Consider the following 13601-nt stretch of genomic DNA (forward strand, 5'->3'; position numbering starts at 1 on the left):
GCTTTTATTCTGATAAATACCAAGGAATGGAATTTCTGGATCATATCGATGGTCCTGTTTTTAAGTTTTCTGAGGTAATTTCATCCTGTTTTCCATTGTGGCCATATCAATTTATATTCCCACTAACACTGTACCAGACTTACTTTTTCTCCACATCCTTGCCAAGACTTATTTCTTGTCACTTTGGCTAAAGAAATTCTGATAGGTGTTAGATGCTCTCTCATTGTGTGTGTGCACACGCACGCATGTGCTGGTGTGTGTGTGTATATGCTGGTGTGTGTTTTGGTTGTATCCTCAGCATAGTAAAGTTCCTAGGCCAGGGATCCAACCTGCACCACACCAGTGATCCAAACCACTGCTGTGACAACACCAGATCCTTAACCAATTGCACCAAAAGAACTCCTCATTGTGGTCCTGATATGCACTTTCCATATAAGTCTGTAAACCATTTTGAGCTTATTATTGTATTTTTGTAGATAGTATAAGAAAATGACCTGATTTCATTTTTTTGCATGTACCTGTCCAATTTTCCCAACACCACTTTTTTTTTCCCCCAACACCACTTCTTAAAGAGATTGTCTTTATCATTTTATATCCTTGCCTCCTTTGTGGTAGACTAATTGATCATACTGGTGTGGATTTATTTCTGGGGCCTCTATTCCTTTCCATTGGTTTTTGTGTGTGTTTCTGTGCCAGTACCATGATGTTTTGATTACTGTAGCTCTGTAATATAGTCTGAAGTCTGGGATGGTCATATCTCCAGGTCTGTTCTTTTTTTACCAAAATTTCTTTTGCTCTTTTGGACCTTTTGTAGCTCCATATAAATATTACAATTATTTATTCTAGTTCTGTGAAAAATGTTGCAAGTATTTTGATAGGCATTGAATTAAATCTGTAGATTGGTTTGGGGAATATGGACATTTTAATAATATTAATGCTTCCAATCCATGAGTATGGTATATATTTCCATTTATTTGTATCAGCTTCCAATTTCTTTTAGCAGTATTATTGTTGACAGAGTATAGGTCTTTTACTTCCTTGATGAAATTTATTCCAGGTGTTTTTATTTTATTTATTTTTGATGCAATTGTATATGGGATTGTCTTCTCAATTTCTATTTCTGATACTTCATTATTAGTGTATAAAAATCCAACAAATTTCTGTAATTAATCTTGTATCTTGAACATTTACTAAATTCACTTATCAGTTCTAACAGTTTTTTGGTAGAGTCTTTAGGATTTTCTACATATAGGATCATGTCATCTTCAAATAGTGAGTTTTACTTCTTCCTTTCCAATTTGGATACTTCTAACTACTTTTACTTGTGTTATTGCTATGGCTAGGAATCCTAGTAATGTCTTAAACAGAAGTGACAAAAGTGGGCATTCTTATCTTGTTGATCTTAGAGGAAAAACTTTTCATCACTGTGTATTACTTTAGCAGTGAGTTTGTCATATATGGCCTTTATTATGTTGAAATATATTCTCTTTATATGAACTTTAATTAAGAGCTTTATCAAGAATGGATGTTGAATTTTATAAAATACATTTCCTGCCTCTATTGAGATGATTACATTATTTTTATCATTCTTTTTTTTTAAATGTGATGTAGCACATAGTTTTCTGGATATTGAACCATTCTTGTATCCTTAAAGTAAATTCTACTTGATTATGATGCATGGCACTTTTTAGGTATTGTTGACCTCAGTTTCCTAATATTTTGTTGAAGATGTTTGCATCTACATTCATTAGGGATATTGGCTTATAAGTTTATTTTATTTTTAAGTCTTTGCTTTTGATATCAAGGTAATGCTGGCTTCAGAGAATGAGTATGGAAGTGTTCCCTCATCTCCAATTTTTTGGGGAGTGATTTTAGAATTATAGGTATTAACTCTTCTCTAAATGATTGGTAGAATTCTCAAGTAAAGTTGGTCCTAAATTTTTGTTTGTTTCAAATTTTTTGATTATGATTTAATTTCATTACTAGCAACTGGATTTTTCATGTCACTCTCTTTTGGTCTACAAAGTTTCTGCTGAAAAAATCAGCTGACAACTTTATAGGGCGTTTTCTTACATGTGGCTCTGATTTTCTCTGTTTTAAAATTTCTCTATTTTTTTGGCCATTTTTATTATGTCTTGGTGTGGGTCTTTTTTACTTCACCTGGTATGCTTCCTAGACCTGGATATCCATTTTCTCCTTCAGGTTAGGAAACTTTTAAGACAATTTTATCAAATACCTTTTCACCCCCTTTATCTCTCTTTTCTCCTTCTGAGACTCTATAATGCAATTGTTAGTAAGCTTGATGATTTTGATGATTTCCCAGATGTCCCTTAAACTACCATTTTTTTTTTTTCTATTCTTATTGGGTGATTTCCACTATTCTATCTTCTGGGTCACTTATGTGTTGTATATGATCTAATCTGCTATTAATATTTTCTAGTGTATTATTCACTTCAGTTATTGCATTCTTCAGCTCTCACTGGTTCTTTTTAATATTTCATAGCTCTCTGTTGAAGTTCTCACTGAGTTCCTTAATTTTTTTCCCAAGTTCAGTAAGCATTTTTATTACTCTTGTTTTGAATGTTTTGTCAAGAGAATTATCTATCTCAATTCATTAGGGTTTTTTTTCCTAGGGTTTTATCTTGTTCTTTTGCTTGATATATATAACTCTGTCTTCTAATTGACTTTCTCTGTTTGTATCCATGAAATTAGGCAAAACGTTTCCTATCTCATCCTTTAAGGTGTATCCTTATGTGGGAGCATCCTTATTCAGTCTGTGTGTGTGCCCAGTGGCTTTGGCGGATCTGAAGTGAGCATAAGCTATGTCTTTTCCTGTCTTGGTAGGAGGTCGGGCTGGAGTTGGAGGGTCTAGAACTGGAGCCAGGTTCAAGCTAGGACTTCTCCCAGGCTCAGTGGTGGTTGCCACCCTGTTGAAGTGCAGGGTCAGGGCCCAAAGAGCTAAAATAGGAACAATGAAGGAGTTAGGCTTCTCCCTGTAATGATTACTTTCTCCACCTTCATTGGTGGCATGGCTGGCACCTCAGAGCCACACTTTGAATTAACACTGCTTTTCGCTGGTGTGTATGTATGGGATAGCCCTCTCTGTCTTGGTTAGGGGTGGAATCAGTGCCCCAGGGTTCTGGCTGGCTTTTCTTCTTTCCAGTGGGAATGTATGCTCATGATGGCAATGGTGATCTCCATCTTAGTAGGAGCCTGGTGTGCACTGAGGGATGCACTGGAGTCATGCTGGCAGGCTGACTAAAGCACCATGATGTTTTCAGTCTGCTGCCTCTACAAGCAAGCAAATTTGTGAGAAGCTCTTCATGAGCAGAGTCTTGGTTTCCTACAGCTCTTCAAAAAGCCCCACTGGTTTTTTCAATCCAGCCAAAGGAGATCATCTTTCGTGTACCAGACCCCAGGGCAGGAGGTGCCTAAGAAGAGGTTGGAACCCCTCACTCCTTAGGGAGGATCCCTGAGCCAATGGTATCCCTCTCCTCTTCTCGGTCACTCACTAGAATACTGGCTCTAACCAGATTGCTTTTCTTTCCTTCCTAGCAGCCTCTTTCTTTATAGTCTTGGTTGTAGAAGCATTATTCTGCTAGTTTTCAGGTAATTCTCAGCAAGTGTTGCTCTATTTGTAACTGTAGTTTGGATTTGTTTGTAGGGTAGTAAGCTCAGGGTCTTCAATGAATTGGTTTTAAATTACATAGAAAACAAAAAAGGAGTTATAAACCAAAATCACAAAGTTTTAGATTTTAGACTAATAACTGTATCAAAAATGTATTAGTTTATCAAATCATGCAGAAAACAAAAAGTGGAGCTATTAACATAATTACAAAAATACTATCTTTTATAATTGACTATATATTTATACTTACTGAGACATTTATTCAAACATCTTTCAATTCTGACTAGCATCCTTTCATTTAAACTTGAAGGAACCACCTTAGCATTTCTTGTGGAGCAGGTATAGTAGTAATACTCCCTCAAACTTTGTGTATCTGATGTCTTAACTTAGCACTTTGAAGTACAGTTTTGCTGAATATAAGATTCTTGGTTGATCTGTGTGTTTGGGTGTGTATATATACATATATATATATATATTTTTTTTTTCTTTTAGAACCTTGACTATATCAGCCCACTTTCTTCTGGTCTCCAAAGTTTCTAATGAGAAATATACTGCTAACATTATTGAAGATCCCTTGTATATGATGAGTCACCTCTTGTGCTAATTTAAAGATGCTCTTTGTGCTTATCCTTTGACAATTTTTATTACAATGTGTATTGATGTGGGTCTCTGATTTTATTCTACATGGTTTGGTTTGATATTTGGATGCTTATATCCATGTCTTTCATCAAAATTTTGGAAATTCTGGCCATTATTTTTTTCAAATAATCTCTCTTCCCTTTTCTCTTACTCCTCTTTCTGGGACTTCCATGATGTATATTTTGGTCTACTTCACAATGTACATGGCTCTGTTTAATTTTCTTCAACCTCTTTTCTTTCTATTCCTCAGACGATGATTCTTTTTGTCCTTCTTTGAAGTTAACGGATTCTTTCTTCTCTTTACTCAGATCTGTCTTTGAATCCATCAAATGAGTTTTTTTTATTTCATTAACTATGCTTTTCAGCTCTATTTCTTTTTGGTTTCTTGTTAGATATTTTTTCTCTTTATTGATATTTCTGTTTTGTTCATGTACACATTTCTTGACTTTATCCATATCTTCTAGTTCTTTGGACATCTTTAAAAGCTGTTGTTTAAAAGTCCTTATCTAAAAGCAGCCATCAATTCTTTTTTTTTTTTTCCATACAGTTTCTATTGATTTACTTTTTCCTTTGAACAGACCATAGCTTCTTGTGTCTTTGTATGCCTGGTGATTTGCTGTTGTAGTTGAAAAATAGGCATTTGTAACTATTAATGGGGTATCTCTGAAAATCAGACTCTCCTTCTTCCCCAAGACTTGTCTGTTTTCTGCTATTACTGTCATTTCCTACCATTATAGGCCATCTCTGTTCCAAGGATGAGCCTGATGTTTAAACTTAAAAGCATTCTCAGGTAATTCTGAACCTGAGTGGTTAATTTCTTATTTCCCCTGTATATGTGGTTGCTGTTTAATGTCCTATTCTTTAATGTCTGGTTCCCAAGTGGGGAAAACAAGAAAAAAGACTGGAAAAAAGACATCTGCCCCTTACATACCTTGGAAGTCATCTCAGTTGAAGAGGGAAATGTTTGGAACAATGACAAGGGTAAGGAACAATGGCTATCTGCCTCTGTGTCTGCACTTCCATGATTAGAAGCAGCAGCAATCATCAGTGAGAACACTGATTCATAACATCTGTAGAAGAAGGTCATTATTGCCCACTCCAGCTCCTCCAAGCTGCATGCAAGCTGTTTCAGGAACATGTGCAGGACTGTCCAACATGAGCTGGAGGGTGAGGTATGGGTAGTTACTATTGAAGTAAGAGGGGAATTGACTGAAATTAACCACAGTTTACTTATAGTAGATTCCAGAGTTCCAAAATAGTTATATCAGACTGATGTAACAATATAAAATATGTTGTCTAAATGGGAAGGCAGGTTTCTAGTGTTTCTAAATCTGCCATCTTCCCAGAATCTTCTCTTAAACCAGTCAGTAATTTTTTAAGGAGAATTAAATAACAAAGAGATCTTGTATATTTTATTATCCAGTTATTGCCAGTGATGCTCATTTATTTTTGTAGATTCATTTTTCCATTTGTTATTATTATTATTTTTTCTCTCTACAGGTTACTTCAATAAACACTTGGTGTCCTGTGGGGTCTCATGGTGATAAAATGTTTTTGTGCTTTTAAAATATACATTTAAGAATTTATTTTGCCTCTATTCATTTACTTGTTTTTTTTGTGTGTTTTTAGGGCAACACATGTGGCATATGGAGGTTTCCAGGCTAGGGGTTGAATCAGAGCCATAGCTTCTGGCCCACACCACAGCCACAGCAATGCAGGATCTGAGTTGCAACTGTGACCTATACCACAGTTCACGGTAATGCTGGATCCCCAACCGACTGAGCCAGGCCAGAGAGTGAACCTGCATCCTCATGGATACTAGTCAGATTCATATCCACTGAGCCATGATGGGTACTCCTATTTTGCCTTTATTTTTGAAATATGTATACAATTCTAAATTGACAAATCTTTTCTTTCAGTATTTTGAATGTTTCGCTTGGCTTTTTGTTGGCAGTGTTTGTGATGAGAAATCTGCTATCATCCTATCTCTGTACCGTGGTATACAACATTTTCTTCTGACTGCTTCTTAGATTTTTTGTTTAATACTGGTTTTAAGCAATTTGATTATGATGATGCTTTGGGTAGTTATTTTCACATTTTTTTCTGCTTGGGCTAACTGGGTTCTTTGTATCTGTGGAGCTTACAGTTGTCATTAAACTTGGAATATTTTCAGCCATTATTTCCTCAAATGTCCTTTTCTCTGCCTCTTCATCTCTCTCCTTTCCTGGAAACTCAAATTCTATATATATATTATATATATATATATATATATATATATATATATATATATAATATTAATTGATATAAGCCTGTTTCTATTTTTCTTCAATTCCATGAATATTTTCTTTTTGCAATATCTAATGTTCCATTAATCAGATCCATTGTATTTTCACCTCTGCCATTATAATTTCTTTTCCTCTCTAAGCTCAATTTGGGTCGTTTTTATATCTTTACTACTCCAATTTGAAACTATGAAATACAGTTGCAATGCCTATTTTAAAGTCATTGCTTTCTCATTCTAACACTTTTGTCAGTTCCAGATTAGCTTTAATTATTTAGTTTTCCTTCTCATTATGGGTTGTATTTCTAGGCTTGTGTGTCTAGCAATATTGATTCATTGGTAGGCATTTGTAAATTTTACTTATTCAGTTAGCTCTGAACTCATGGAAAATATCACTGTAACTCCTGCATGAATGCAGTTTATCAACACAGGTATTTTCTTTGTAAGGTGCTTCATAAGCTTTTGCACCTAGGAACCCACTAGGTACAGGTGGAGATTATTTTAAGCAGTAAAATCAACAACAAAAATCACAAATATAAATGAAAAATAGGTACCAAATAGACTGAGATATATGATAGGAGGAAGGATTTTTTATCTGAGGTCGTTTCACTTGTAGCTAAGAAAGTTGACTGTACTTTGATTCTAAGATTTTGTAAGATAATGTAAAAGTGCAAGACTTCTAAGAAGTGTGGTGAAAGCAGAGTAAACAGGGTATTTCTGTGGTTGCGTAGGGAGTTCTAGTTTAGAGTTTGAGAACAACCTTGAAGAAATAATATTTAATTAATTTTGAACAAAAATAAATGTATATAATTCAAAAATTTAAAAATTACGAAAGGGCACAGAGATAAAAAAGGAAGTGTCCCTTTTATTTAAGTCCTCCAACTACTCAGAACTCCTTATCAGATGACAAATATTGTTATACAGAGACAAGGAATCTAGAAAGGCATGACATTTGAGAGAAGCTTTAATGGGTCATCTGTATTTGGAGAGGTGGAGATGGATTATTACTGCATTTTCAGAGACATTATGATAAGATCCAGATTGAAAGAAGTTATGAAGAAAATTGTGAGAAGGCCTAGATAAAGAAGAAAATTACCAATTATGGATTTAGCAAGAGGTTCTAAATTACATAATCACAGTACAATTTTCTTTTGGATCATGAGTTAAATATGGCAGAGAGTAGAAATTCTATCAGTTGATCTCAGAAGTGAATTACTAATTTTCCTTTTCTGTTAGAAGTGTTTCTTAATATCCAATGAAAATCTCCACCTATTAATTTTATCCTAGTGATTTATTTTAGTAGAAAGAGGATTATGAAAGGCTACCAAAAAAAAAAAAAACCTTAAATCAAACAGTAACAAGAAATTAATAAAACACCTTATTTGAATTTAACAGTTATTTCTAGTAGTTTCAAAAGCCTTTGGGGTTTTAAACAAACTTAACTGAAATAGTTCTACAGTCCCATGAAGTAGGGGCTGGCATTATAATCTCTATATTACAGCTGGGAAACTTGAGGCACAAAGCCATTTAAGTGATATGTCCAAGGTCACTGAGCAAGTCACTGGTGAGGCCAAAAATAGAATCCCAATTCTTCAGCTAGTTCTTTGTTCAGGAGACCATATTGGTTCTTTTATTACTCTGAGGATAAAACTTAGCTTTATAGCAGAGGCTTTTTTTCTTCTTATATATACCAACCTAAAATCAACATTTTAAAAAACCACTGAATTGATATTAAATCAAATCATATTTCATGCTCGAGATTCTCGAGTTACTCTTAGAAAAGTGTTTTCTTGTTGTTTAAGAAGAAAATATCCATAGGTAGTTTTTTCACTGTTATCATCTCAATTCATAAACCTTTTCTCCCTCCCTTAAATATTTAATGGCTCTATTTAACAATGAATATGTTCTGGTTTCTGCACAAGGAAATGCAAGTCATAGTAACTGGCTTTGCTTTCAGACAGCTGAGTCAGCAAGAAATCAAGAAGCCTATGGAAATCTTTTTATTTGCTATCAGTTTTTCAGAGTTTCAAGCCATTGAAATGTATTGAAAAAATCTAGGAGACAACTAAACCATGCAAATTAACCTTACCTCTGCTTTTATATGACTCTTGAACTTCTAGATTTGTAATTCCTTATCTGTGACTGCTCAAACAATTTTCTGGTTTATAATGCTGTCTGTGCAATGGTAGGAAAGGAAAGTGGATTATAGTCTTTGGTACATATTTGTCTAAAAGCACTTGTATTTTTCCAGTTATGAAAAGAATCTTTTTCCCCTCTTGTGGGAATCCTTAAGAGCTAGAAATTCTACTTTTTTGAGCTTTATATCTGTACATATAGATTTTGTGGAAAACGATTTTACAAAGTTCAAAATCATTAAACATTTTAAAAGAAATACATGTTCATATACACTAAAGAGGACTACAGATATTCCTATCCCTGCATGTATATGCACACATAAATATAATAACTCACATGTATGTATGTTTAGATATACTATTTACAGTTTTGTAATTACATGCAATTATAATGTAATACTATATAATATTTATGAAGCAATTAGACCTTGTGCCAGGCACTCTGTGAAGGTCCTTACATATAATATTTCATTTATTCTCATCGCATCATAAGGTGATTATTATTATCATCCCCATATACTTATTGAGTAAACTGAGACACTAAAAGCATAAGTCAGTTGTCTAGATTTATATAGCTTTTAAGTGGGAGGGTAGGGTTATAAACATAGGTGACCTAATTCTCCTACGTGTGAATGGAAATTATTTGTGAACATGTGACTACAATAAAAATGTAAAGCCTAGAGGGTTAGTCAAAACTGACTAAACTGATAAAGTGAGATACAGAGAAGAGAAATGTCTTATATTGGTTGCACACCTAACCAGTTCCCAAATCTGAAGTATGACTCAGGTAGCACCCCACTATAGCTTTCACAGCTGACGTCATTAGATGATGTCATAAATTAAAAACGAGGCAGTTTATGAACTATATCTGACAATTATGCAATGTATAATCCCCCCTTTTTTAGTGACATTTCCCCAGTAAAGATAATTTAAAAAATAGGTATACAAAATATTTATTTTTAAATTTTCTGATGTTTATAAAACTGTTTGTTTGACAACATGTAGGGACTCACATATAGTCTCATGGTTGGTATTCAACAACTTTTCTCCACTCCCATTCACTATTTAAATTACTTCTTTATTTGTGGAAATAGATTTTGCCAACACCCTTAGATCGCCAAAATACTACCTTCAATGGAACATCTTAGTATTTACTCTAGGGGAATGTTTTGCATCCATTTTTCCATTTCTTCTTTGAGTCTGACCCCATGCTATTCTGGTCACACTTGCAACTTTTTAACTCTGCTTCCCCTCATGTCTTCATGAGCAATTCTTTAACAAATAATGATGTTTCTCAATGTTCAGTCTGTAGTATCTTACCTGTCTTACCGTATATAAACCTCATGGGTGAAGGTGATCATATCTCCTATAAAAATAAAAAGTTTTTATTTGGATAATTCTGTATGTGTGTGTGAGCATATGGACACACATATGAGAGAGAGAAGGCAGGTGAACTGAAGATTTCCATTTGTCTATTGCATTTTCTCAACTATCCATGATTGAGTCTACAAAACACAATATTATACTAAAAGGTACCTCTATAGGGATGTAACACTCTAGCCAAAGCCTAAGAAGGATCCAGGTATGTGAGTGTATCTGGCATATATTGTTTTTCTTTTATGGCTGCACCATGACATATGGAAATTCCCAGTCCAGGGATCAAATATGAGCTACAGCTGTGACCTACACCACAGGTGCAGGAACCCCAGATCCTTAACCCACTGTGCCAAGCCCAGCATCAAACCCGCACTGCCACAGAGACAGTGTTGGATCATTAACCCACTGTACCACAAAGGGAACTCCTCTCCTCTGACACAAGCTTTTTAAAGTTTTATTTTTTAATAACTATCCTCAAGTGGTACCTTGGTAAAATTTCCTGTTAAAATTTCCATAAAAGACTAGATTCAAAACATTCTCTGGTCTTTCTTTGTTTTTGAGTGCTCTCACATTCCCATTTAAGGCTGTAACTTGATACAAGTTAAAGCTCAGTTTCAAATTCAACAATAAATTTTTCCTCCCTCACTTTTCCCACTTCCAGCACAGAGAAGACTTGCTATGGGCTGTGGAAAAATGGAGTTAAGGAGAGAAAAATATGGTCTGTTCTTCACATACTGCCCTTTCCTACTTCTTTAGTAACAGTTTCTCTTGTGTATTGAGGCCTGAGAATGAAAAGGTAAAATGTCCAATATTTCCTTACTTCCCAAGCAAGGTTGCAGTCTTTTCCTTGCTTGGATATAACTATGCCATTCCTTTCCTGTGAGCTTCAACACACCATGATAAATAAGATATTCATTTATGTCTAGTTCCCCTAGGCATTTTTACATTTGTAGCTTTGGCCTTATCTCTTAGCTGGCCTTCAGCTGATGACCTTTGTATTGTATCCCTCTAAGGCCTCTGTCCCTTTTTGCCCCTTTATATCCCAAACAATTAAGTGTAAAGGCAAGACTATATTCCCCAACTGTACTTATCCTTGTAGGTCTGCTGATTCCCTGCAGAATGCTTCTCTGTACACTCAAAGTGGAGGTTCCTGACTTCATCTATATCTTGCCACCTAAACACACACACACACTCTCTCTCTCTCTCTCTGCTTGCTCTCTTTTGCTCTCCTTTATATTATCCTTTCTTCTGTTCAGTTAGTACAGGAGCATATCAGTAGTCCCCCTAAGCAAAGCCACAAAGAATGAAAAGTGTTTCCCCTTCTTGAAGGATTTACCATTTTTAGAAAGAAAACTCATAACCCTACATGTCTTCAAAGTGGGAAAGGCTCACTTTTCATGAAGAAGAATCTCTCCAAAATGTCAATCACAGTCTCATTTGCCAGTTTTCATCCTATAGTAATTGGTGGGGATGAGTAGGGTTGACACATGCATTTTCTAACTTTCACCTCTAAATAATTCCAACTTCTAGTAGATCTCTAATTTTAGAATGGGAAATACTTAAAGTACTACTCTGTTCTCAGCTTCAGTCACAATTATAGAACAACAGAAAAAATCAACATCTTGTTATATTTTTATAGGTAGAAAGATAATTCATAGGAGAGAAAGTAGTAGTTGCAAAGGCCCTGAAGTAGGGAACTCATGTGGCATTTTAATAAATACTCTGATTCATTTTTGACATTCAACTGCTGACAGCTTTCAGGCCCACCACTTCTGCTCCACAACTGACTAAGCTGATAAGAAAGACTAAGTGTTCCCTCTTTGGCAAGAGAAGGAACTTTAAGCCATGCAAACCCTAGTTCAGTTACAGGAACCCTACTCCAAAGCTATCCCCTTATCATCACAAAAGCAGAACTAGTCTCCTTTTTTTTTTTCCCTCTCTCTCAGGCTGCCTCTTTTAGACCTTCTTGAAAGATGTTCCTGCTTTCCAAAGAAACTTTCATTGTGTGAGTAATTAACCTTTTCATACCTTCTTACTTTTAAAATCATTTTATCAAGATATAACTGGCATATAACGTTGTATTTGTTTTAAGTACAACATATTGATTGATACTATATTGCATACAATGTGAAATGATCACAATACACGTCCCCAATTGCAAGCCCCAGAGGAAAGAAAATGTATACCTGAAGCAGATCCAGAGAACAATCCTTATGATGAGACTATGTGGAGTCCATCGAGGATGTGCCTTATAGGAACATCGTGGACCTACTGGGCATCAACCAGTCCTGGTAAACACTGGCACCATCATTACTTTTGAGTATGCCCACAGCATAGAGGTGAAGAAGTTCAGCGTGAACCCCAGTTATTAAGATTACCTTGAAGATCAATTACCTGGCTGATCTGCCCAAGCTGGTAAAGTGTTTGAAGGGACTGGCCAAATTCGACCCTAAGGTGCAGTGCATCACGGAGGAATCAGGAGAGCACAACATCATACGGGCTGGTGAGCAGCACCTGGATATCTGCCTCCAGGTGGGGGAGGACCATGCCAGCATTCCCATCAAGAAATACGACCCAATTGTCTTGTACCATGAAACCTTCAGTGAGAAGTCAAACATGTTCTGCTTGTCCAGGTCCGCCACAGACAAAACGGGCTGTACGAAAAAGTGCGGTCCTTCCTGGATGGTCTGGCCAAGGACACTTGGCAGGATGTGCTGCCTGCCAGCCAGAAGCTCAAGCCGCAAACTCGTTAACCCGTGGAGAAATACGAGTGGGCCGTGCCAAAGACCCGCAAGAGGAAGTGCTTTGAACTCAACTGTACCCGCCCCCAAGTTCTCACTATCACCAAGGCAGTGCAACACCTCGAGGAGATCAAAGACAGCAAAGTCCCCGGCTTCCAGTGAATCGCTAGGCGAGTGGCTACTGTGTGAGGAGAGCTAGCTGCATAGCGTGCGCCCTGAGCTCTGACGTCCACAGCATGACACAGTGCGTAGGCGTCACGCAGCGTGTAGGCGTCACGGAGCGCCAGGCAGCCACGTCGTCCCTGCAGCCTGCGCTGCTTTTAGACCCACCCCCTGCCGAATTCCCAGACTCAGTTTCTGGAGCCCGTCGGCCTGAGGGGGGTCTGGGTACGGAATAAGTGGTTGGTGGCATCTAGGGCTTCCTGAACTAGAAGCAGGGTCACGTCTTTGAGGACTCCCAGGAGGCCGGACCCCCGTGTTTGTGGTGAAGGCCTACTTGCCTGAAAATGAAGCCCTTTGGCTTCACTGCTAACATGACAGCCCAGCTTAGAGGGCAGCCGGGCCATCACTTAGTGCGTGTTTGACCTCTGGCAGATCCTGCCTGCAGACGCCTTGGATAGAAGTGGCCGACTTGCCGGACAAATTTTAGGTGGGACTCAGCACAGCACCGGCTTCCAGGCGCTATACTTGCCACAGCAAGGAGCCTTTGCGTTCTCCCCACGACACCTTAAGAAAGTCTGGAGATGTGACGGTCCGTCAGACCGATTTCTGAAACTTACTCCATGCCATCACTCAACATC

At 36.9% G+C, this 13601-nt stretch overlaps 1 pseudogene; it reads left to right on the forward strand.

The window, feature by feature from the left end:
• Positions 1 to 12192: 12192 nt before the first annotated feature.
• On the forward strand, positions 12193 to 12963 carry LOC125111297 (elongation factor 2-like; annotated as a pseudogene).
• The last annotated feature ends 638 nt before the right edge of the window (positions 12964 to 13601 follow it).

This window comes from Phacochoerus africanus, chromosome 1 (assembly GCF_016906955.1).
Source record: "Phacochoerus africanus isolate WHEZ1 chromosome 1, ROS_Pafr_v1, whole genome shotgun sequence".
Lineage (NCBI taxonomy): Eukaryota > Metazoa > Chordata > Mammalia > Artiodactyla > Suidae > Phacochoerus > Phacochoerus africanus.